Source organism: Rattus rattus, chromosome 6 (assembly GCF_011064425.1).
Source record: "Rattus rattus isolate New Zealand chromosome 6, Rrattus_CSIRO_v1, whole genome shotgun sequence".
NCBI lineage: Eukaryota > Metazoa > Chordata > Mammalia > Rodentia > Muridae > Rattus > Rattus rattus.
This window is the reverse complement of record NC_046159.1, coordinates 18,370,757-18,397,440: the sequence shown is the minus strand read 5'-3', so window position 1 is coordinate 18,397,440 and position 26,684 is coordinate 18,370,757.

The window sequence follows — 26,684 nt, the reverse complement described above, 5'->3', positions numbered from 1 at the left end:
CATGGACTAAACTTCTGAAACTGTAAACCAGCCCCAATTAAATGCTTTTCTTAGTAAGAATTGCTGTGGTCTGTTGTTCCAAGAAACATTTGTGAACCCCAAAATACCACCAAGAAGCCATCTCTGATGTAATAGTATTACGGTCCCTTTATTACAAGCTCAGGCTTGGGGTCTCCTCCAATCCAACTCTGACACAGCAGGACAGGAAGGGAAGACAGAGCAGCCCTGGATCCTCAGCAGGACAAGTTTTTAGTGGGAAAATAGGAGTAAGTGAGGGAGTAAGAAAGGGAGTGTCCAGTCTGGCAAGGATCAAATAGAATGACTATAAGCTAACAGGTGGGTGCTCTGAAGCAAGACCGTAGATAATCACAAATGGTCTAAGAGTACATCTGAAACAATCAGGTTAATCTTTGACTAACTGTTGATAGGGAGTAACTCTGGCCAAGGACAAGCCGTGAAGTCCTTCCTGGTATGTGGGTACAGCTTAAGTTCAACTACAGGTCAAGTTCTCAGGCTTTTATTCTTTTTTCTATTTGAAATGGAGGCTGGCCCCAACATGGATGAAGTTTGGCTTCTCATGGTCATGGTGTCTCTTCACAGCAATAGAACGCTGAGACTATGCACAAGTCTGATACATTCATGATTTTTCCTCATACTTACCATGCCTAAATACATACTTGCTCTCACTTTATCAACCTCCTCATAGCTCATCAAGTTGCCAGATTATACAATAGCCAGGCTTGAATTTAGGAGCACAAATGAAGGGAGCAGTGTGAGGGTAGGCTGCTTGGTTCTGAGCCCTGGCTTTTTTATTTCAACTGTCTTATAATCTCTGGAAATAAAAATTGTGTTTTGATTCCCAGGGTTGTTATGATGATTAAACTGCATATTACATACAGAGTAGAAGTTATTTGTAGGAAAGTTCAAATTAGTCTCCTGACAAAATATAACAAGCTTAGTAGTAGAGTACCTGTTTAGAATGCACAATGCACTGGATTCCGTTCCTATCACCACCAAAACAAAGCGCAAACAAGGCTTCTTAGAACTCTTGAGTCAAAAATGGTCTACTTTGTAGTACTCTTGGAGGCGAAGGGATGCTAATGTATAAGACACATAGAATGTATATCCTTAGCTATAACAAAGAGGAAATGAAAGAGACAATTATAAATATAGTATATCAACACAGTATTTGGATTAACTAATTATGAAAATATAAAATACTTAGATTATTCCCTTTGAAGAAAGAAGAAACTGTTTGCTGTTGCTTTCCTTATGGTAACTAGAAGTCTAGCACCATTTTCTTAGATTACTGGAAAAGATGACATGAAGGGTAAATACTGTCAGTGATCACTGGGTTAAACATTACTCAAACTGCCATTTGCTCAAATGGACTTTGAACTAGAGTGATTATTCTTTATCACATTTGAATCTTGTAACACAAATATAAGGAAGGAAGAAAGTTCATCGGGCTGTCCTCTAGGCTAGGGACAAACATTTTATATTACTTCCTTATTAAAGGCATGTGGATGGAACAAATACTTAAAACCACTAGGGAGTTCAGTGGTTAATTTACTTATTTTATCACACAGAGCTAGTTTTCCTGGGAGACAAAGTCTTTCTTGTTGAGCATACCCTAGAAGCACCAAGAGAGATCTTCATGACTAAAGATATGTTCTACAGGATATGTATCTGACAGGAAGCAAATGAGGCAGGGCATTATGAAAACTCTTCCTCAACTATCAGGCCAAACCTGCATAACAACCAAAACCTTTGTACATTCAGAAGTGATATTATGTACGTCTTCCAAAGCCTCAGACAAGCTGTAATTATCAACATTCAAGATAATCTGTACCTATGCAATTTCCATTTCTGTGCAAATCATTTTATTACCCCACATGGGCTTTTCATTTCCTGGAAAATCAAACTTAATAATATATTAGGAAGGTTTCATTCTAAGATCATAGACTAGAGGCTGCCTTAGTGTGTGCCAATAAAGCAGAGAATCAAAATAAGAAAAGTCAGAAGAGATATAAAGGAAAAGTTTTGGATCTGAATTGGTGGAAGAAAAGGAGAGAGAGAGAGAGAGAGAGAGAGAGAGAGAGAGAGAGAGAGAGAGAGAGAGACTGACTCAGAGAGACAGAGAGACTCAGAGACCAAGAGACAGAGGCAGCCAGAAACTGGTTCTACCTGGCAAACACTACTCCACATTCCCTTCACATTAGGCAGAAGGAACAAGGAAGAGGAATTAGGAGATTAGGAGGACATTGCCATTTCTGCTTGTCTCCTCAGGTGGATTGACTACTCTTACCACCAAGGCATGGGAAGAAGGTGGCCCAATAGGACAACCACAAAGGCAGTGTACACAAAAGAAGTTCTTGTTAACCAGAAACCGAGCTGTGAGACTGAACCCAGGCAGAGAAGAAGAAATTAGTTCCCAGAGGACTTTGTAGAACTTCTAGATGGTGGTTACAGGAATCTGAAAAACAGTGCCCACCCAATCACTCTCCTCTATCTCATCAGGACCAAGCAATCTGAGCACAAGAGCAGAGCTGGGCAGGATAAGCTTCCACCCACCAGAATTCAGCAACAGGGAGCTGCTTAGGACTATGCATGGGCGTAGCTTCAAAGGAAGATTAAAGGAGTCGGAAGTCAGTGCACCAACCTCCCACCTGCACGGTAGCTATTCTAAGAAGCTAAGATGTGGGTGAAGAGTGGGAGTAGGGTGGATTGCCCAAAGGTGGAAATCATGAACAATAGATACGTGATAAACAATCTCCAACATCTGCCCCCACCCACCACAGGGCAGGGGGCAGGTATAAAAAGTGGACAAGGTCTCCTCAACAGGAAGAAGGAAGCATCTAAGAAACATCAGTCAAGAATTTAATACCTGCCATTCTATTTGATAGCTATTTGAGGCTACATTCATTACCTTTTTTTCTTATTTTATATAGCACATATATCTTTACATCATTTTGACAACATCCTACTAAGATATCTGAACAAGTTGATAGCTTCTCAACCTGGGGAAAACAAAGATGATGGACCAAAGATTTCAAAGTTCTTCCTTAACAGAAGACCAAAGTAAACAGATCAAGAATTTAATTCAAGGTCAGGACAAAAAGAGTTAGAAAATCTATTCAAGGTAAAGACAGGAAAGTTACCAAAATGGATGAAAGAATCAGTAATTTGAAAGGAAAAAAAATATGGAGAAAAAAATCAACAAGGAAATAGAGATACCAAAGCTACCACCACCATCAAAAAACAAAAACAACGAACAAACAAACAAAAACAGCCAACCAGCCAACCAAACAAACAGAAAGTCTACAAGTGAGAGAATCAAATAAAGACAATACAGAGTGAACCACAGGCTTCTTGTCATAGCATGGGCATTGTACTCATACCAGCACAGGTGTGGTTTTTCTGCACAAGATTACGCCAATCAACATTCCAGTGGGCAGCACTGATTGAACTCTGTGATTTAGAAAGAAAAAAAAAATGGTGAAATGAAGGAGGGAGGATACATGTTAAAGAATGTTTGGAGAGAATGGGATGGAAAAGTCTGGTAGAAATAATCAAGATACATTGTATATGTATATAAAATTATCAAAGACTAAATGATGTTCTAAAAACAAAGGAACAGAAAACCACAGCATAAAAGCAGAAAGTGCCATCAATGGGGGGAAATTAGGCAGAAGAACCATCGCAGTGATGGAGAACAAGGTTGCATTATTAATACATATATACAGAAAACAAACACACCTAAAGAAAACAGTCAATGAACCTGAGCTATTCAGTGATAATTTCCCAAGCATAAAGAAACATCTAAATATGGAGAGGAATTTAGAACCCCATAAGACATGACCAAAGAAGTTTTGCAATGAAATCATAGTTCAGACCTCAAAAACACATTCAAAGGAATAGGACTAAAGGCTGCAAGGGAGAAACACCACCTAACATACAAAGGCAGAAACAGGGGAATAACATTAGAGCTGTTGTTAGCTATTATAAAAGCCAAGGAGGCACAGATGATATATTTCATATTTTGAAAGAAAATTACTATTGATCAAGATTGATATACCTCTCACAACTATCTATTGATATATATAGAAATAGGAGTATTTAATGACAAACACAAGTTAATGTGTATGACAGCAGACTCAGCTCCACAGAACATTCTTAAAGAGTAAGAAGGAGCCTCATAGGAAAGAACACACTTCATGAAAGAAGCACACAAACAGAGGAGACCTGGGAAGCAATGAATCATGTTCAACATGGCAAACCAGCAGACATCGAACCCATCCAGGCAAGAGAGAAAGGAGTTCCCAATAAGCCAAGTATTGAGAACAAGAAACAGCAAAACCATAGCAATAGCAAAGTCTCTCAATTATAGCCCAGAATGCAAATGCTTTTAAGTAGTTGGTTTAAAGACACAGTCTACTAGATCAAATAACAAGATCTGCCTATTTGATAGCCCCAAGAAAATCACATAGTTAACTGGAAAGATATTTACACCCTGAGAAGCGAAGGTTGGAGGAGAAAATTACCAAGCAAGTGGAAGCTGCAGAAAAGCTTCCACATGATTCTTATACCTCTTAAAATAGACTTGCAACCTGAACAGGTTGGAAGAAGTAATGGGGCTCCTACACAGTAATGAAAGGGACTATTAATAAATATAGTAACTATCAATAAATATTAATAACTATTAATAAATATAATAACTATCATCGAGCAAACACTACAGTGCATAAAAGGCCACCTATGCCCTGGCATAATAAGGTTGGAGGCTCAATATACCACTCTCACATTGAGGTAGATCTCCCAAATTAAAAAACCAGCAGACAAACATTAGAGCTGAATTAAACAGTAGATCAATACGATTTCATAGATGTCTGTAGAATGTTCCCCACCACCGAAAGAAAATATATAGTCTTCACAATGACCCATGGACCCAACACTGAAATTGATCATGCTGTTGGCCGTGAAGAAAACCTTAATAAATTGAAAACTAACAAAATAAATCCTGAAGTGTTTTCAGGCTACTGTGGAATGAAACTAAAGGTCAACAGCAAGACTGACCTTAAAAAACAGACACATATACTTTGAGACAGAACAACGTTGTTTTGAAAAGTGGGCTGTTTAAGAAATCAACAGAGAGGAATTTTGAAAATCCCTCCCATTTAATGAAACAATAACAGAGGGCTAAGGAGATGACTTAGTAGAATGCTCGTCCTGTAAATAAGAAGATCTGAGCTCAAATCCCCCAAACCTAAGGCTAACCTCTGTAGCATGCACATGAAATCTCAGTACTTCTTTGGAGAGAGGGAAGGCAGAGACAGGAAAATCTTCAGAGCCTTTGGACTGGCTAGCCTCGTGTACATGGTGGGAGAAAACCAAAAAGACCTTTGCCAGTAGCTATAGCATCATCTAAGTCACCCCTCACTTTGGTGTAGTAGGCATTGGCAGCACAACACACATTCATAGATTTGGAGGGAGACAGTCTGTTTGGTGGACTACTCCCTGAGATGACACTCTTTCCTGTGATAGTCATAATTTGTCTTGTATTAAGTGTCTTAATATATTTTTCCTAGTGTTACATGCTTTGCTACACAAATGTTCCCAGTTATTAGCTATAGGCTGAAGCTCTTTTCCATCTAATAGAAGCCAAATCCAAGGGTAATGGTATCCCTTAATATCAATGCTATGAGTTACTGTCCTTTCTTCACAGGATAGTATCTGTTTCACTTCAAAGACTTTGACAGGAGGTCATAGAAGCTCAACAGTCATCTCCTAACCCCAGAGCGACAAAGGTGTGGCCAATAGAATATTACTGCCTTCAAAATATAGGTCACCCAACTCTCTCTTAATAAATGGAAGCCAGGTGTACAACATATTCTACATACTTGTAGGACCTTCTATACACACCAGGGCATTTCTCTCAAAAGTTATTATAGCATATGCCTTGTTTTATTTACCATCCAGAGCATTTGAGAACTCTATTTCAAATGCTGCTTTTTCTGTAGCTGGTATTTAAGGAAACACAATGCAGATGAAATCCAAAAAGCCTGGTGTGTTCTGTGCTTCGTTAGTAGAATTTGACCTTCTGTTCGGCTGGTGACATGGAGGCGGATATCTTGTGACCAAGGGCAGTAGCAGTGAGCTACAGCTCTGCGTCAGACAGACATATGATCAGCAGCTGATTCTCTTCTGTTGACAAGCAACAGTGTTGCTCCAGTGAAGCTGATTTAACACAGGCTCACAATCTACAGAATTATTAACTTATTGCCAAGTTCAGAAGACAGATAGTATTCCTTTGGACTGAAGTTCTGCCTTCTGGTTTATATCTGCAGGGATTTTTGCCATCCTATTTGGAGACAATACATTTAATATTAGAAGTGCTAAAAGAATGAATTAACATTATGTATGAAGTCAGTAATGTTTCAAACCAATGCAAGCTAGAATGATGGTGGAGTAGAAAGCTTCAGGAATCTGTCCTTCTGCCTAACAACGATTCATGTCTCATAGTCTCTTTGAAGTAAGTCAGTGCTTTTCATCTGATGATAAGATAGACATGCTGACCTTAAAGCCATTATAAGTTGAAAATGCTCTTTGGATACTTTATCTACTGAGCACCTTAGCTTAGCTACACAGTGTACAGTGTCAGTTGTTGATCAGATAACTCATAGAGAGGTACAACTGCAGTGTCTAGTGTCCTGAGAACGTTCTTGCCTCACTTTACTAGGCCACCAAGATTAAAATTCAGCGTTTGAAGTGTAGTTTCAATTGAAGTCCATCACTTTGGTTCTACCAGAAAGTCCACAGCTGTAAGCTAAGTCACGCCGAGCTGAAGAGTTGGACCTCTTGAGTATAACATGTGCCCTGAGTCTAAACTGAATACTTGTGGCATCAAGCACATATTTTTAACACTTTTTTATTTTGGTAAATTTGTATTATATTTGGGTATATTTTGATTATATTTTAATGTATATTCCTACAGTCTATCATACCATGAGCCTCAAGAATGTCTGTTTGCATTTCTGGTGTAGCAGTGGGAATCTGGAGAACAATGAAGACCTATTTCTTAAGTATCAGAACTGAGTGTCTGATTGTTGATACATTTGTTTTCTCAGGGGCAGGCACAGAATAGGCTGAAGTGGATTAGGAGTTTAAAGAATTTACATTGCTTTTTTTCTCTAATCTGGGAAGGAAGAATTCCAAAGACTTTTGTCAGATAGTTGGCTAATTAAAGAGACAAGAGAACAAAATTTTAAGGGCCATGTGGAAGCAGACAATGTGTATTTTATGGAAATAGTTTGGAAAGTTTTAGACAGTTATACTTTTTCAAAAGCAAGATTTAACACAATCCCTAGAGAGCTAAAGAATTATATTATCAATATAATTTTTATAACATCTGGTCCTCAACAAAAACATTGCAAAATGTTCAAAGAATGGCCCATTTGCAAAATATTTTCTAGAAATAATCCCAATGAGACTCAGATATTAAGATTATTACTTCAGGATACTAAATCAGCCATTTTAAGTATGTACAATGCATTATAGACAATTAGACAAAGAGAGGAAGGGAGTTGGGAAAATGATATATGAGCAAAATGAAAGTTTCAGTAAAGAGTTGGTAATATTAAAAAGAACTAAACAGGAATGCAGAATTTAAATGCTAAATATCAGGTCTTAGCCAATTTAATCCTTAATAAGATTATCTGATTTTTCTTGAGAAATTGCAGGAGTTCATTGTTATTGAATTGAGACATGACCTCAATTCCTATAGGTTTTACTACTTCCAACAAAGGCACCAAATGGCAACCAAACTTTAACCCATAGACCTTCCTGGATGCTTCCAAACAATAGCTTTGTAGCCATGTCAACTAAGAATGCTATGCTTGGCCAAAGCATCCATTGAAAATGAAGGAAGTGAAATCATTTACAGATGATCAACATAGAAAGACATTTTTAACCATTGTTCTCTAAAAAATGGTAAAGGAAGTTGACAGGATACAGATCATAATGTGCACCTGTATACAAAGAATGGTCATAATCTTAGCAACATATGCAGATGAGAAGAAAAAAAACTCACAGTTAAGATATTTTGGCATCATTTGCAACCTCTCTTTTAAATATATCACTTTATTAACACACATAAATTAACATCTAGAATTGAATGTTAATGAGCATGTTGAACTAGAAAGATCATGAGAAGGAAGGGACATATAGGTGTGGAGGTGCACCCCTTTAATCCTAGTTCTCAGAAGGCCAAGGGAGAGGGATCTTTGTAAGTTTGAAGTCATCTTGGTCTACACAGTCAGCTCCAGGACAATAGGGATTACATAAAGAGACTTTGTCTAAAAACAAAAACAAAACAAAACAACAAACAAAGAATGGGAATAAGAGGGAGAGAGGAGGCAGTTGCAATAGATGTCTTAATAGGGGAGGAAGAGGAAGCATGAGACCAAAACAGGAACCTTTCAGGTTAAAGTTTCTGTTTGTAAAGATTAAGTTCCTGTTGGTCCTATGTTATCTTACCCCATGCGAACACCTAATCTCTCCCAGAAAAAAGACCTTTAGAGGCCAGCAGGACTCCATTCTCAAATCTAGACTTAGGGTGAGACAGCTAGCTGGCCAGTCCTGGGTGCACCCCAAAATACAAAACTTAGCTTGCTTTAATTCAACAATTGTGGATTTGGTATTTTCTTTCCTAATTCCCCTGGTTAGCAGAAGGGTTATGAAATATGTGTGACAAGGAAGCAGAAGTGTCTACCCCATGGAGGTGAAAAGGTAAACTAACCAGAATTGGGGATGTGATGTGCAAAGGCAATGAGAGAGAGAGAAGTGAGCAAGAACCAATTTCAACATAACATATGTACATATGAGAAAAAATGTACAAAAATGCTACAGCAAACCCTGTTAGCATGTTAGCTTATCTTGGAAATTTTTAAATTAACATTCGATATTTAAACATGTAATGTGTGGCAGGATATGAAGGGAAAGACAAATGCATGATATTAAACTAAGTGTCTGCACAGTTATTGCAGCCAGGCTGGTATTACTAAATGTGAGTTATAGATTTAGGATTTCAGTCATGATCTTAAACAATTTCCTGTTGAGATCCAAAGGCCTCCACTAACCAGTGGATTAGACAGAGCAGGGAGCAGGGCCAACTTTGGGAATGGATAGATTGTACTGGATAGACAAGCTGGTAGGCTCTGAAAACCCAATAGTGATATTTTAACTGAATTTACTTTGAAACTTCAAGTATCTTCTGGCTATACACTTTAACAATGTTTTTTCAAGATTGAGCATACAGGAAAAGAAGGCAAATTGCAGACTGTAAATGCTTTGCTCCTGCTACAAAAAGCTTAGTGTGGTGAGCTAGCATGACCTGATTTCAGCCTCATATGTGTTACCATTAACAGGAACTTTGATTTTACTTTGAGCAAAACACACTTCTTTGTCTGCTTCTTACCTCAGCAACAAAGATGCATGTCCACTCAGATGAGCATAATTACAACTCACATCCTGCCTGTAAAATTAGAGGTTTTGATGACTCTTTTAATTGTTAAAGGGTTACATACAGCAGATAAATCACTATAAAACTGCCATTGCATCAATATTGGGCCATTTACATAAAACTTATCAGTGACATCAATACCTACTATTCATAAAAAGCAATTATTGTTGAGAGGTGAGTTGCATGTGGTCCCTTGACCACTGCTAATTAGCTCTGAGCTCATCCTTCAGTCCCAAGGAGCCTGATGGAACCCCAAGAGTATCCTGCCTCCCCGTCAATACCTGCAGATCCCAAAGAACTACCAGCACCATCAATCCCTTCATAGCTGGCAGTGGTGAATTACATAATGTCTAACCTCCTTTGTCTGGCTCTGAGCTTACCTGTTGGTCCCTAGGAGACTCGAAGAACCCCCCAAGGGCATCCAGCTTTCCTGTGGAGGTGGAAGAGCCCCAAGATCAAGCAGCATGGTAGGAACTTGGCCCTATCAATCCCTTTTCAGTATGGTCCACAGTTGAACATAGTCATCAGAGTCAGTTCCCCTGACCTCTATTATCTGGCCCACAGCCACAGCTCCCGCTGCCTTCCCAAGGAGTCCTGCTGTCACCAGGATCATCCAGCTAATACCAGGGAAAATCAGATGCCTAAAGGATAATGTAAGAACACAATCAACAAGAGACAGAGAATATGTCACCTCCAAAGCACAGCTGTTCTGCTACAGCAAACACAGGAAACGGAAACACAAGAACATGATCTTGAATCCAATCTTATGAAGATGATACAGGCCTATAAACAGGAAATGAATAAACCGCTTAAAGAAGCACAAGAAGATACAATCAAATAGGTAGAGATCTTAAAAGGGTAGCAAAGAAATATAAAGAAATATAAAAAAATACAATCAAACAGGTGAAGGAGATGAATAAAATTGTCCAAGAACTGAAAAAATGGAAATAGAAGCAATAAAGAAAACACAAACTGAGGTGACTTGGAGATGGAAAACCTAGGAAAGAGAAGAGGAAAAATGGACACAGTATCATCAACGGAATACAAGAGATGGAAGAGAGAAGATCTCAGGCTCAGATCATATGATAGAAGAAATGAATACATTGGTCAAAAAGAATGCAAAATCTAAAACGTTCATGACATGGAAAATCCAGGAAATTTGGGACATTATGATCAAACCTAAGGATAATAGGGATGGAAGAAGGAGAAAATTCCCATCTCAAAGATCCAGAAAATATCTTCAACAAATTTATAGACAAAAACATTCCCTAATCTAAAGAAAGAGATGATTTTAAGTGTGCAAAAAGCCTACAGAACACTAGATTGGACCAGAAAAGAAAATCCCCCTGACACATAATAATCATAACACTAAATATATAGAACCAAAAGGAATATTAAAATCTGCAAGAGGAAAAAACAAGTAACATATAAAGGCAGGCCTATCAAAATCACACCTGACTTCTCAACAGAGACTCTAAAAATAGAAGGGCCTGGGCCGATGTCTTACAGATCCTAAGAGACCATAGATGTCAGCCAAGACTACTGTACCCAACAAAACTTTCAATCACCATAGATAGAAAAACCAAGAAAAATAAAATTTAAACAATATCTTTTCACCAAACCACACCTACATAGGATACTAGAAAAAAAAACAAAAAACAAAAAAACAAACTCCAACCCAAAGAGACAAACCACACTCAAGAAAACACAATAAATAAATAATTTCACACGGTTAAAAGCAAAAGAAGAGAAACACACACACACACACACACACACACACACACACACACACACACACCACACCACCACCACCACCACCAACAACAACAACACCATCACCACAACCACCACCACTATCAAAATAATAGGAATTCACAATCGCTGTTCATTAATATAATCTCAACATCAGTGGACTCAATTCCCCAGTTTTTTTTTTTAAAAACAGGTTAATAGAATGGATACTTAAACAGAATCTATCATTCTGGTTTATACAAAAAATACATCTCAGCAACAAAAATAGGCATTACCTCAAAATAAAGGGCTGGAAAAAGTTTTCTAAGCAAACGGACCCAAGAAACAAGGTGAAATAGTCATTCTAATATCTAATAAAATAGACTTTCAACTAAAAGTAATCAAGAGATGGAGGACACTTTATACTCATCAAAGAAAAAAAAATCAACCAAGAGGATATGTCAATTCTGAAAATTTATGCTCCAAATGCAAGGAAACCCACATTCATAAAAGAAATATTGCTGAACCTTAAATCACACATCAAACTTCACACATTAATAATGGGAGACTTCATCACCCCATTCTTGTCAATGGACAGATTATCAAAATAGAAACTAAACAGAGAAATGATGAAACTAACAGATTATGATTCAAATGGACCTAACTGATATCTATAGAATATTTCACTCAAACACAAAATAATATACATTCTTATCAACTCACTGAATGTTCTCTAAAGTTGAGCTTATAATCAGTCACAAAGCAAACCCCAACAGATACAAGAAGATAAAAATAACCCGTTGTATCTTATCATATCAGCATGTATTAAAGCTTGACTTCAGCAATAGAAACAACAGAAATCCTACATAGTCATGGAAATTCAATAGTTCTTTATAGAATGATTACTGGGTCAGGGAAGAAAGATGTAAAGAAAGAAATTAAAGACTTTCTAAAATTCAATGAAAATGAGGGCACAACATACTGAAACTTGTGGGACAAATGAAAGCAGTGTTAAGAGGAAAGTTTATAGCACAAAGTGCCTTCAATAAAGAAATTGGAGAGTTCTCATACTATTGATTTAAAAGTACACCTGGAATGTCTAGAAAAAAAAAGAAACAAACACCCCAAGAGGTGTAGATGGCAGGAAATATCCAAACTTAATGCTGAAATCAATTAGAAACAAAGAGAAAAACACAAAGAATTAACAATACACTAAGAGCTTGTTCTTTGAAAAAATCAACAAGCTAGACAAACCCTTAGCCAAACCAACTAAAGGGCACAGAGACCAGATCCTAATTAACAAAATCAGAAATGGAAAAGGAGAGATAACAGTGCACATCAAGGAAAGTCAAAGAATCACTAGATCTCACTTCAAAGATTGTACTCCCCAAATTTGGAAAATCTAAATGAATGGGCAATTTTCTAGAAAGATACAAATTACCAAATTTTAATCAAGATCAGACAAACTATCTAAATAGCCCTTTATCCCCTAAGGAAATAGAAGCAATTATTAAAGTCTTTTAACTAAAAAAACAACAACAACAAAAAAAAAAAAAAAAAAAAAAAAAAAAAAAAAACCTCAGGGTCAGAAGATTTTAGTGCAGAATTCTACCAGACTTCAAAGAAGAGCTACTACCAATACTACTCAAACTATTCCCCAAAATAGAAACAGAAAGTAAATTACTAAAGTACATTCTATAAGGCCATAGTCACCCTGATGCTTAAACTACACAAAGACTCGTCAAAGAAAGAAGATTTCAGACCATCCTCCCTTATGAACATTGAATACAAAAATACTCAGTAAAATAAATGCAAACTGGATTCAAGAATGCATCAAAGACATCATCTACCATGAGCAAGTAGGATTCATCCCAGGGTTGGAGGGGTGGTTTAATATAGGAAAATCCAACAACATAATCCACTATATAAACAAACTGAAAGAAAATAAAACCCCATGATCATGTCATTAAACATTGAAAAATTTTTTGACAAAATCTAACACCCATTCTTGTTAAAAAGTATTGGAGAGATCAGGGATAGAGGGCACATACCTAAACACAATAAAAACAATATTCTGCAAGCCAATAGCCAACAGCAAGTTAAATGAAGAGAAACTTAAAGCAATTCCACTAACATCAGAGACATGGCTGGCCACCCTCTCCCTATCTCTTCAATATAGTACTTGAAGTTCTAGCTAGAGCAATAAGACAATTAAAGAAGAACAAGAGGATACAAATTGGAAAGAATTCAAAGTATCACTATTCACAGATGTATATACTCATAGATGGTATACATAAGTGACTCAAAAAATTCTACCAAATAACTCCTACAACTAATAAACACCTTTGGTAAACTGTCTGGATACAAAATTAACTCAAAAAATATCAATAACTCCCTTGTATACAAATGATGAGCAGGCTGAGAAAGAAGTTAGGGAGATAATACCCTTCACGAAAGCCACAAATAAATATAAAATATCATGGTGTAACTCTAACCAAACAAGTGAAAGACTTGTCTGACAAGAACTACAAGTTTCTGAAGAAAGAGATTGAGGAAGACATCTGAAGATGGAAAGATCTCCCATGCTCTTGGATCAGTAGGATCAACATAGTAAAAACCATCATTTACCAAAAGTAATCTACAGATTTAATGCAATTACCATCAAAATTCCAGTACAGTTCTTTACAGACCTTGAAAGAACAATTCTTGATTTCATGTGGAAAAATTAAAAATCCAAAAAGTTAAGACAATACTGAACAATAAAAGAACTATTGAAGGTATCACCATCCTGGATTTCAACCTGTATTACAGAGCAATAGTAATAAAAACTGCACGGTATGGGTATAAAAACAGACAGGTTGATCAATGGAATAGAATCAAAGACCTAGAAATAAACCCACACACCTATTGACACTTGATTTTTGACATAGAAGGCAAAAACATACAATGGAAAAGGGAGAGCATCAACAGTGTTAGCCTAATTGGATGTCTGCATGTAGAAGAATGCAAACAGATACATATTTATCATCCTGCACAAAACTCAAGATCAAAGACTTCACCATAAAACCAGATACACTAAATCTAAGAGAACAGAATGTGGGGAATAATCTTGAACTCACTGGCACAGGAGGTAACTTACTGAAAAGAACACCAATGGCTCGACACTAGGATCAACAATTATTAAATGGGACCTCATGAAACCGAAAAGTTTCTATAAGTCAAAGGACACTGTCACTATGACAAAATGACAGCCTACAGATTAGAGAAGATCTTCACCAGCTGTACATTCCACAGAGAGCCAATATCCAAAATATATAAAGAACTCAAGAAGTTACATAACAACAACCCAAATAATCATTTAAAAATGGGGTACAAAGCTAAACAGAGATTTCTCAACAGAGAAAACTCTAATGGTTAAGAAACACTCAAAGAAAAATTTAACATTCTTAGTCATGAGGAAATGCAAATCAAAAGGACTCTGTTTTACATCCATCAATGTGGCTAGGATAAAAACTCAAGGGACAGCACATGCTGGTGACACTGTGGAGCAAGGGGAACACTCCTCCATTGTTGATGGGGAATGCAAACTTTGACAACTATTCTGGAACTCAATCTTCTGGTTTCTCAGAAAGTTGGCAATAGTGCTACCTCAAGACTCAGCTACACCATTCCTGTTCATATACCCAAAAGATGCTCCCCCATCCCACAAAAACATTTGCATAACTATGTTCATAGTACCTTTATTTGTAATAGCCAGAAACTGGAAACAGCTTAGATGTCCTTCAACTGAAGAAGGAATAGAGAAAATGTGATTTATTTACATAATGGAATACTACTCAGTTATCAAAAACAAGGACATCATGAATTTTTGCAGGCAAATGATTGGAACTTGAGAATATTATCCTGAGTGAGGTAACCCAGACCCAAAAGCACATGCATAGTATAACTCATTTATAAGTGGATAATAGCCTTAAAGTAAAGGGTAACCACACTACAATCCACAGACCCAAAGAAGACAAATAACAAGGAGGGCCCAAGGGAGGTTGGTTTGGTTCAATCTTTCTCAGAAGGAAGAATACAATAGATATTGGAGGTTGATGGAGGGACAGAACTGGGTGGGAGAGGGCATGAAGAGGGGAGTTGGATGGCAGGGATCAAGTGTAGGGAGAGCAGAGGAGAAACTTGGAGGTGGGGGAACAATCTTTAGGATATGCCAGAGACTTGGAATGGGGGAAAGCCCCAGGATGTCTATGGGGGCAACTCTAGCCGAGACTCCTAGCAATGGAGGATATGGATTCTGAAAGGGCCACTTCCTGTAGCCAGGCAGGATTTTCAGGAGAAGGAGAAGGACAAGGACAGCAACACACCCACAAAAGCCTTAGACCCAAAATGTATCCTGCCTATAAAATGTGCAGGGACAGACATAGAACAGAGACAGAGGGAATAGCCAACCAGTGACTGGCCCAAATTGAGACCTATTCCATGGGCAAGAACCAATGCCTGACACTATTAGTGATACTCTGTTATGCTTGAAGACAGGAGCCTAGAATAACCATCTTCTGAGAGGCTCCATCGAGCATCTAATGGAAAGACATGCAGGAACCCACAGTCAAATATTAGATAGAGCTCAAGGAGTCTTATGGAAGAGTTGGGGGAAGGATTGAGGGAGCTGAAGGGATAGGAACACCACAGAAAGAGCAACAGAATCAACTAACCTGGAACCTCAGGGGCTCCCTCACCCTTTGGTTGATGGAGACTGTACCATCAACCAAAGAGTGAGCATGGGCTGGACTTATCCTCACCCCACATATATATAGCACATGTGCAGCTTGGTCTTCATGTGGGTCCCCCAACAACTGGAGCTAGGACTGTGCCTGAATCTGTTGCCTGCTTATGGACCACGTTCCCCTAGCTGGGCTGCTCAGTGGAAAAGGATATGCCTAGTCCTGTAGTGACTTGATGTGCCAGGGTGGGAGATTATGGGGGAGGTGGGGATAGAGTGGTAGGGAAGTGGGGGGCTAATACCCATTGGGGAGACTCCCTTCTCAGAGGAGAAAGGGAAGGGAGAATGGGGTAGAATCTGCAGGGGTACTAGGAGGAGAGGGGGGTGGATAGTGGTATGTAAAGTGAGTAAATAAATACATTTTTAAAAAATCATAGTGCTAAAGTATTTAGGATGTGTAAATTGTGGCCCTACAGAATTTAATCTCAATTTGTATTTATATAATCTTTACATTGCTAAAAAGATTTTTGGTTTTGATAGAAGAGGAAGAATGACCCAGTGCCTACTGGGAATTTGCTTGTCTGGAGAGATGAGAAGGCTGAGGTCATTGTTTTATGATAATAAATTTATTAATACTGGAAATAGAACTGTGTGCTGTGGGAAAGGAACTGGGATAAACATTGACTTATAAACATGAGTGTCTGACGCTGAGCAGAGGGTAGCTTTTAGATGTCAGAGCCTGCATGTATGTTTACACACAGTTTTGTTAACAGAACCCCCACACAAAGCGGATGTTTATAAATATTTAGAACAGTATCTCATGTCTTCCTTTAAAACAGGAAACAGTGAAGTTAAAAATAAGTTGCTGCCTACAACTTACTTTAAGAATCAAATATGACAACTGACTAATTGTTGAAACTATTACCTATGTATAATATCATTAAAGTCTTGCAAGTGTCAGCAACAAACACATCATATGGACTCACAACAATTTCAGTGGACGAATGGAGAGATTTACAATGTGAATGCTGACCCCAGTGTATGTCAGTCCACTTGAACACAGCTGTAGAGCATTTGGGGTTTCAGTGTCCAACAAGTAGGGAAGTTGGCAAAGCAGTAACAAGGGGCTGCAGAGGCCAGCTGATTAGGAAGGAAATCATTCTGCAGTTCTAGAGAGAAAACAAATGTCCAAAGAGTAGGCAAGGGTATGAGTGCTATGTGGATTTCCACGTATGAACATCTCTGTGTGCACAAGCTTTTTGTCTCTCTTCTATACAGCACATATACTAGTGGGACACTAAGTCATCCTGTAATCTGAGCTTAACCTCTCAGGTGTACCAGTGTGTGTTCCAACGTGACTGTTTTACACACCACATCGGAGTGTTTTGTCAGTTCTCCATATTGTTGCCAACACTGATTGAGAAAGATTCCACTCTATTGTGAAGTGAGACTCATGCTACATGACTTTCCTGTGTGCACTCTCTAATGACTGCCAACTGAATTGTCACTTGGAATCCCCTCTTTACAAAAGTTTAAATCATTCCTTTTCAATTCTTCATCATTTCGTTTGCTTTTGTTTTGAGACAGGATCTCATTATGTAGCTCCGGCTGGCCTGGACATCAATATGCTTCAAAGTTCTGTCTCTGATAACTGAGTGCTGGTTTCACAGGTATGGATGGCTCTTTGTTCAAAAAGTAGATCGTCTTGGGCTGGAGTGGCTCAGTGGTTAAGAACACTTGCTCTTCTTGCAGAAAACCTGAGTTCAGTTCCCAGTACTCACATGGTGTGGCTCACATGTGCCTGTAACTCCAGTTACAGGGCGACCTGGTACCATCTTCTGGTTCCTGTACACACCTGTATACACATTATCTTTTAAATTGTTCTTGACACTTACATATCCTACATATAAATTTCTTAACAGATACACAGTTTTCAAATATTTTCTTCCACTTGGTGGCTGACCTTTGCACTTTCTTGGTGGTGTCTTTACAGATGCAGTAGTTTAATCTCGATGGCATTTACTTTTTCTTTTAGTATCATACCTAATACTGTTTCCTTCTAAAAGCACTAACATTTAAAAATCCTATATGTAAGTGCTATAATTTGAGTTAATTTTGTATGTAAGCATCTAATTGAAAGCTCCTTTTTTATTAGGACATTGAGTTTATTTTTTTTCTTTTTTCTTTTTTTTTCTTAGATATATTTCTTTACTTACATTTCAAATGTTATTCCCTTTCCAGGTTTCCTGTCTATAAGCCCCCATCCCCCTCCATATGGGTGTTCCCCCCATCCACCTCCCCTTATCCCCTCCCACATTCCCCTGCACTAGGGTTCCAACCTCGGCAGGACCAAGGGCTTCCTCTTCCCCTGGTGCCTCAACAAGGCTATTTTCTGCTACATATGCAGTTGGAGCCTTGGGTCAGTCCATGTACAGTCTTTTGAATGTAGTTTAGTCCCTGGAAGCGCTGGTTGGTTGGCATTATTGTTATTATGGGGTTGCAAGTTCCTTCAGCTCTTTCAAACCTTCCTCTGATTCCCCCAAAGGGGGTCCTGTTCTCAGTTCAATGGTTTGCTGCTAGCATTGATCTCTGTATTGGACATGCTCTGGATATGTCTCTCAGGAGAGATTTATATCTGGTCCCTTTCAGCATGCTCTTTTTAGCATTTTTACCAGTTTTGGTGGCTGGATATATATGGGCCACATGTGGAGCAGGCTCTGAATGGCTGTTCCTTCAGTCTCTGCTCTAAACGTTGCTTCCATATCCCCTCCTATGGATATTTCTTTCCCCTTTTAAGAAGGAGTGGGAGCATCCACATTTTGGTCATCCTTCTTCTTGAGCTTCCTGTGGTATTAGAATATTGCAATGTGTTTCACTGTGACACTGTCATGCATGAAGGTAATGACATTCACTTCCTCCTGTCACTGTGAGTCAAGATATAAAGACGTGGGAAAGTAAAGGAACACAGGAATGAAAAGGCCACCTCTCACCCAGGACTCTAAATCTATCAGTTTCTGAGAGTCAAGAATTTTCTTAAAACTAACAAAAACATACTGTGAATATTACATGAAGATATACAACATTCTTCTTTAATAGATATGTTTCATATAAGCATGTTAAAGTAGTGGCAATTACACTTGAAGGAAAGCATATGTTACCTTGGGATTTAACCTCTTTCATCTATAAACTGTAAGTACAGCACAAACAAGTTTAGACATGTTTACAGTTAAAACATAGGCAGAGGACTTCCTGGAGACTTATCAGTGTGCACACCTGACACAATGTACCCCTTAAAACACTATATGTTCTTATTTACTAAAGAAATTTCCTGAGATCAAACCATTCCAACATTTTAAATGAACACTATAACTCAAACTGTTGAGCAATATAAACTCAAAGATCATGTAGAGGGACTAGAGAGATAGCTCACAGGTTAAGAGAATTGGCTGCTTTTGCAGAGGACCCAAGTTCAGTTTTCCAGACCCACCTGGTGGCTCACAACCATCTTTGACTCCAGTTCAAGAGAAATTAATGCCCTCTTTTGATCTCCACTAGAACTTCATGCACCTGGTATACAGACATACATGTAGACAAAACACAAGTACACTTAAAATAGAAATGCATAAGTCTAAGTATATAAGTCAATCTTTAAAAACTATGTAAGTATTGTAGAGACATTTACTGCACCTTTTTGATTAGGCCATGCTTCACTGTTGGGAGGGTAACACTGCTGTAATTAAGCCCCAGCTACACCCCACTACCCCATGCTTAAATTAATTTGTTTAAAAAATTAATTCCAACTCTGCTTGGTATTGACTCATCCTGAATTTTTTTCTCCAGTGAAAACCAAGACCAGCCAGCTGTGTGAAGAGGTGTCTCTTGTTGCCATTGGAGACTGATGAACCTTCCTTATACCCTACCACCAAATGCCATATGCTTCCCTGACAGTACCCTTCCAGAGTTCATGCTTTAGTCTTTTCTTTCCTTCAAGATTCTATGGATGAACTTTTCTTTCTGAGTATGACCTCATCCATCTCCCTGTAGTAGTTATTTATTCTCATTAGATTATATATGTACTGCCTTTTATAAAGACAAAGTTAATATTAGGGTCCTGATTTTCTCATCTTGTTTTCTTCAGCTTTCAAAGAAATGTCCCATAGTCAAATGATTCTTCTTCTATTGCATGCTTCATGTCAGAAGAGAAGCATATTCTTATTTCAACAACCAAGGTGCCTGTAACACTAAGTACTTGCATTAGGCAAGGTCCTCTAAAGACACAGAACTGAACCACCACCACCACCACCATCACCACCATCACCACCACCACCATCACCACCACCACCATCACACCACCACCACCACACCATCACCACACCACCACCACCACCACCACCACCACCACCACCACCACCATCACCACCACCACCACCACCACCACCACCACCATCACCACCACCACCACCACCAGAAAAGCAGTAGATGTACTTATTCATAAAGAAGAAGCTTTTAGGTGTAGCTGTTTCTTTATTTTTGCTTTTCCATGCAGCCATTTGGTAGAATTTATGAACATATTGAAGGTGTATTCCTTTGGCCCTGTTACTGTTGTCCCAAAGAGCACTCAGATGTTGAAACACTCACACAAACACTAGTGTGTTTCGCCAGTTCTATTAATCTAGTCAAGTGAGCCATTGAGACAAACCATCACAATTCTTCACACCCTTATGAAGTGGCAAGGGATAGGTAACCAGATTATTAGATAGGTAGAGGACTTGAATAAATGTCTATTCAAAAGACGTGCAAATGGGTGACAGATGTATGAGAATGTATTCAACATCATTAGAAACACTATGTTAATTTTCAAGGTGTCTGCAAGATACAAGTGAAACCAAACAAGTAGTAATGTGTAGCTTAGGGGAGGGAATCTGCAACATGCTCCAACAAGCTCAATCTTGAGTGGTATCATAATTGACTACACAGGCACTTTCATTACCTGTTAAGCAATACAATTTTGGTTTTGGTAATGGATTTAGGTGGGGTTTGCTGTGGAATATTTTCTGTAAGATTATCTCATGTAAAATATGGTTAAGATAATTAATTTTTCCATAATTTCCAAGAATCCTTTCCAGAGATTAGTGTGGTACAAAGTCAATATTTTCTTTTTTCCTTACACACTGGGGCTTACACACTGGCACCTAGAATTAAGTATTCAGTGCTATACAAGCCTGCTACAGAAGGTCAAGTCAAACACAAGACAGTAAAAAATATCATGCCTTCATTTGGATTCTTCTGAAGTGTAGGTGGCCATGTATCAGTGGAGTGGATGAGACTGAACTCAGCATGAGAAAGGTTGACTGCAAGCCAAGCCTGGTGTCACTGGCTTCTATGAATACAAAGTCAATATTTTCTCCTTTCTTCCTCCCCCATCCCATATATAAATGCTAGGTATTGAATCTAGAGCTTTGTACATACTAGACAAGTATAGTGGTTATTGATTCTCATTAGATTATTTATGTACTGTCTTTTATAAAGACAAAGTTAATATGAGGGTCCTGGGGGTTGGGGATTTAGCTCAGTGGATTTAGCTCAAGGCCCTGGGTTAGGTCCCCAGCTCCGAAAAATAGAAAAGAAAAAAAAATATGAGGGTCCTGATTTTCTCATCTTGGTTTTCTCAGCTTTCAAAGACAGTAGCCAAATGATTCTTCTTCTTCCATTGCATGCTTCGTGTCAGAAGAGAAGCATATCCTTATTTCAACAACCAAGATGTCTGTAGCACTAAGTACTTGCATTAGGCAAGGTCCTCTAGAGAAACAGAACTGATAGAATATATAATATAAAGGGGATCATCACAACTAACTTCAACTCAGCTTGACATGGCCTAGAATGGGAAAAGAGTCTGAAAAGGGGATTTATTGTATTGGCTGACTCAGTATCAGTTGGGTTTTCCAACATGAATGGGAGTCTGAATGCTGGAGAGGTAGAGAAATAGGCAACACCCAGTCCAGGTAACCCAGCTGGCTTCAGTATGGTGCTGAAAGCCTGGAAAACACTTGGAGAGCAGGTGGTGCTGAATCAGGTTGTAAAACAGGGCGGTTGTCAATAGTAGCCATGACCACATGTCGAGTAAACAGACTTGGTATTGTATATACAGTCTGTGAACACAAGTAATGTATAATGAGTAAATATCTTTCTTTTGTTTTCTCTTTTTTTTTATCATACAACATAGGATGTATTGATTTTACTTTTGTGTTTCACATATTATTAATTTTATGTCATAGGATACGGGATCAAAAAGGAAAGTCAACATCAGTCTAGGACTTCGCTCTCTTTGCTGGGGAAGGTACAGCACATCTGTGGCTTGATCGTTAACTTCAAAAACTAAATACCAATTAATAAGAGACGCAAAGTACTCACTTGACCAACTGGACTTGTGACAGTTCATTTTGTCTGTCCTCGTCAGCAGTCCTCGTCCGAGCTGATCCAAGGACAGTCTGTGCTGATGGTAGAGCATGAGAGCAGACATGTGATTCTGATTTTGCATAGATACAGAATAGGATATCATTCTTGGGTCAACGAGGGGGTCCACAGGAGCTTCAAGGAAAAGCTACAAGGCCAGTCAGTGTTGAGGGAGGGCTGGAATCTGTGATTTACAGAGCCAAAATGACAGTTTAAATTCCAGACATGCAATTGGGTTAAAACTTTGAATCTTTAAAAGGAGATTTTCTCAGGGTAACAACTCAGGGTAACTGTAGGTTACACCAGAGCCTGGGAAACTCATTCATTTCCATTTAAGGGTATGACATCCTTTAGAATATACACTTCTGGGACTGGAGAGATGGCTCAGCAGTTAAGAGCACTGACTGCTCTTCCAGAGGTCCTGAGTTCAATTCCCCGCAACCACATGGTGGCTCACAACCATCTGTAATAGGATATGATGTCCTCTTCTGGTGTGTCTGAAGACAGCTACAGTGTACTCATATACATAAGATAAATAAATAAATCTTTAAAAAATTGTCTGTTGGCCCCATGATCTGAAGCTGCAGATAGAGAAACACATTAGAGCTCGGAGATAGAGTCTCTCCTCTTTGAACAGCCCTTGCCTGTATTTTTCTTTACTGTAACACGTCATTCCCCTTCTGTTTCAGATCAGTGCCAAGTCACAATAGCATTTCGAGGAGGGCTTAATGTATACATATACCCACAGCCAATTTCCTCTATTATCAACATCCCACATTAGCAGGATATGTCTATCTAGATAATGAATACGTAAAATGTCATTAGTAACCAAGTCTTTGTTCTAGTCAAGCCCCTTTCACTTCACCTACTCTCTTGAACTCCTGGATTCTGCGGCCTAAGGTACAAGAAGGTCTTTACTCATCTTTCTCCAGTAACTCGTGTTCTCTCTGATTTTTTTGCCTTTTATTTATTTTAAGCATTGAAATACTTCACAAAGAAACAGCTTTTGAGAGTTCTTTAGAATGAGTTGCTGACTTTTCAGTTAAAAGCAAAAAGAAATTTAACAAAACCTCTTAGCTGCACTCTCTCCAGGCCATTCTTACAGGAGGGAGTTGAAGATCTTATCGGTTCAAAATCGCCAGAAATGGAGAAGGGGCCCTTCTTGTTTATTAATCTACTAGCTGGGCTCTCTCATGGTGAATGAGAAGGACAAGTGTTGTCTATCTGATCTTTTCCTCTTTAGGGGTTGAACTAACTTTCAGTTGATGCTCAGCTGGAATCCTTGGAGGAAAAGCTACAATTATGTACAGTCTACATGTATAGAGTGGTTCTGGGTGTTCTGACGTTAGCTGGCTAGTAGGGCAGGCCTCAGTGAGGAAGCACTCAGTCATTCTACCGGAACTTGGCTGGACAGCTAGCTATTGTGTGACAAGGAAACTGTTAGGTATTGGTAAAACAGTATCAGAAAGTCAACATAACCTTTGACTTCATGCCCCTTTCATGGTTTATTCATTTGAAAAATGACAAAAGAAGGAAATAACATAGAATTATGCTTTTACTTAGAGCCCTGAATTCTCCACCCTAATTTCCTGAGTGAGTTGAACAAAGAGTGCACACAGCATTCCATTTCTGTGAGCCTGGCAACTGCTCCAGGCGTTTCCCAGAAATGTTTATGAAACACAGTCAAGGCGATAAACAAGCCCAGGCCAGAGATCAGCAGCGTGGCTAAGAGCCATAACTAAACTGCCTGTAACCTCATGTGAACCTCAGGCCTTGCCTTGCTTTGCAGAATGCGCCTAAACAAAGATCAAGTTTGTTTTGCTTTAAAGCTCACAACACTTACAGTCTTGTTTGTAGATCATCTTGACCTTCAGGGATTTTACTTTTATATCAACCAACCTCATCTCAGGGTGCTTGAGAAATGACGAATGGAAAGTCCCTGGCTGTGGCTTTTGGCATGATACTGACCTTGACTTACATGGAAATAAAGCACCAAGTTTAAAATTGGTTTCTATTTCATCGATCCTGGTATAATACCCAGAACTTTATGAGTGTCATATCATGACCAGAGACACATCATCCCAAAGTCAGCAGGAAGTAGCTAAAGATCATGATGACCCTATTCCTGCTCCACCATTGCCTCTTTCTAATTTTTCCTTTTTTAATTAAACCAAAACTGGGGAATGTTAGCATTTAGTCTAGGTTCTGTCCCACAGTTACCTGGCAATAGCCAGGTATGCCTGACTCACTATAAAAGGGGCTACTAGACCCCTTTTCACTCTCTTGCTCTTTTGCTCTTGTTTCTTACCCTCTTCCCCCTCTCTTCTCATTCCCCTCCCCTCTCTCTTCATGTGCTCATGTCTGGCCTGCGCTCGCTTGCTCTCTCTCTCTCTCTCTCTCTCTCTCTCTCTCTCTCTCTCTCTCTCTCTCTCTCTCCTCTCCCTCTCCCTCTCCCTTTCTCTTAACTCCCCTCCCCATGCCCTCAATAAACTCTATTCTATACTATACCATCATCTGGCTGGTACTACGGAGGGGGAAGGATGCCTGAGCATGGCCCCTCAGAGGCACCCCTTTCTCCCACATCTTACCACGCCTCCACTAAAAATATCCCTGCCTTTTCCAATCTTTTTATAAAACACAACAGGTGTCATACCCAGAGCATTGTGAGTGCTGGATCAGCACTCTATCTCAGAGTTGTATTTCTGACCCTCTTTATAGAATGCATTATGAGAAAGGTTCTCACAGAGTTGTTCACATAGACCTTGAACTCACTCTGTAGCTAAGGCAGGTCACATCTAAATGAGTTTCTTACAGTGTATTTGGAAACAAATCCATCTGTTAGCGTTTTTTCTAAGCTCTGCCCCACAGTTACCTGGCAACGGCCTGAATCACTATAAAAGGGGCTAATTGCCCCCTCCTTCCCCTTTTGTTCTTGCCTTCTTGCTCTCCCTCTCGCCCCTCTGCCCGGTCTCTGGCTGGTACCTCAGGGGGAGGGGATGCCTCAGCATGGGCCCGTGGAGGCACCCCTTTCTCCCACACTTTACCACACATCCACCAAAACATAGTCCCTCTCGCTTTATCTTTTTATAAACACAACCATCTGAATTCCTGACAGTAGGCCTCTGTGATACAAGGGCATGGAAAGTTATTATTATTCTAGTTACTAGAGCCATTGAATTAAAAGCCTGAGAAATTTTCTGGCACAAAGGAGGAGGTGGAGGAGGATGTGCAAGAGAGGTCAAGTCTACAAAAGGAACAATAAACAGATGAGGAAGAAATGCAGAGGATTCTGTTCCAGGGTAATATGGGCCAAAGTTACTTGGTAAAGGACATTGTGTCAACTTTCTGATGATATAACAAAGCACCTGAATTGGCCAACTTATGAGGAGAAGAGTTGCCTAAGTTTCAGACTATGGCTAGCTGGCTCAATAGCTTCTGGGTCCATGTTAAAGTTACACACAAGGATGGGGGCGGGGGTTATAGGCTAGATCAGAACTGTCCACCTACTCAAGTAGTGAAAGGAAAAGGGCAGAAGAGTCACACAATCCTGGTGTCAGTGGGCATTCTTAAAGAGAAGCTATGTCTGCCAAGATTGGCAGATAAGAGGTGGGAATGTTGCCTGTCTATAGGGTAATTTATCTCATCTCAGACTTCCTTTAGGCCTGAATTCCTAGACCATGTCTATGTTGAACTATCACATCCTGTGACTAATAGGCAAAAGACTTTTGGAATACATTAGCTTAGCAGATAACTAGCCTCCCTGAGCTAATAATGTCATCTAACAGTGTCTGAGGCCTCTAGGAGAGACTGATGTTCCCTACCTCTCTGATATTCCTACCAGTGTATTTTAAACTCACCTTGATTGGTGGCTTCCTTTGTTCTGTCAAAGCATAAAACTTTACAGAACTGTTTCCATGTTGGAACTTGGAATTTGGAGTAACTTAAATCTGTGTTCCTGGGCTGTGGTCACCCAAAACAGTTTCCCAATAATCTACCTCTTATTTCCTTTAGGGTGGGAGCTGTGGTTTGCACAGTCACCAGTGACTTAACTTACTCCCAGCAAGCCTTAGATTTTTAAGTTTCTGCTATTTCCCAATCAACAATGTCACAAGCTGCCTAGCAAGGCATATAGGCCTCTGGGAGACATTTAATATTCAAACCTCAGCAGATGTTATTTGGAAATTATTTGACCCCCCCCCCAAAAAAAAAGAAGACAAAAGCAACATTGAGACTAGTTTTCTCCAGAATTTATTATTC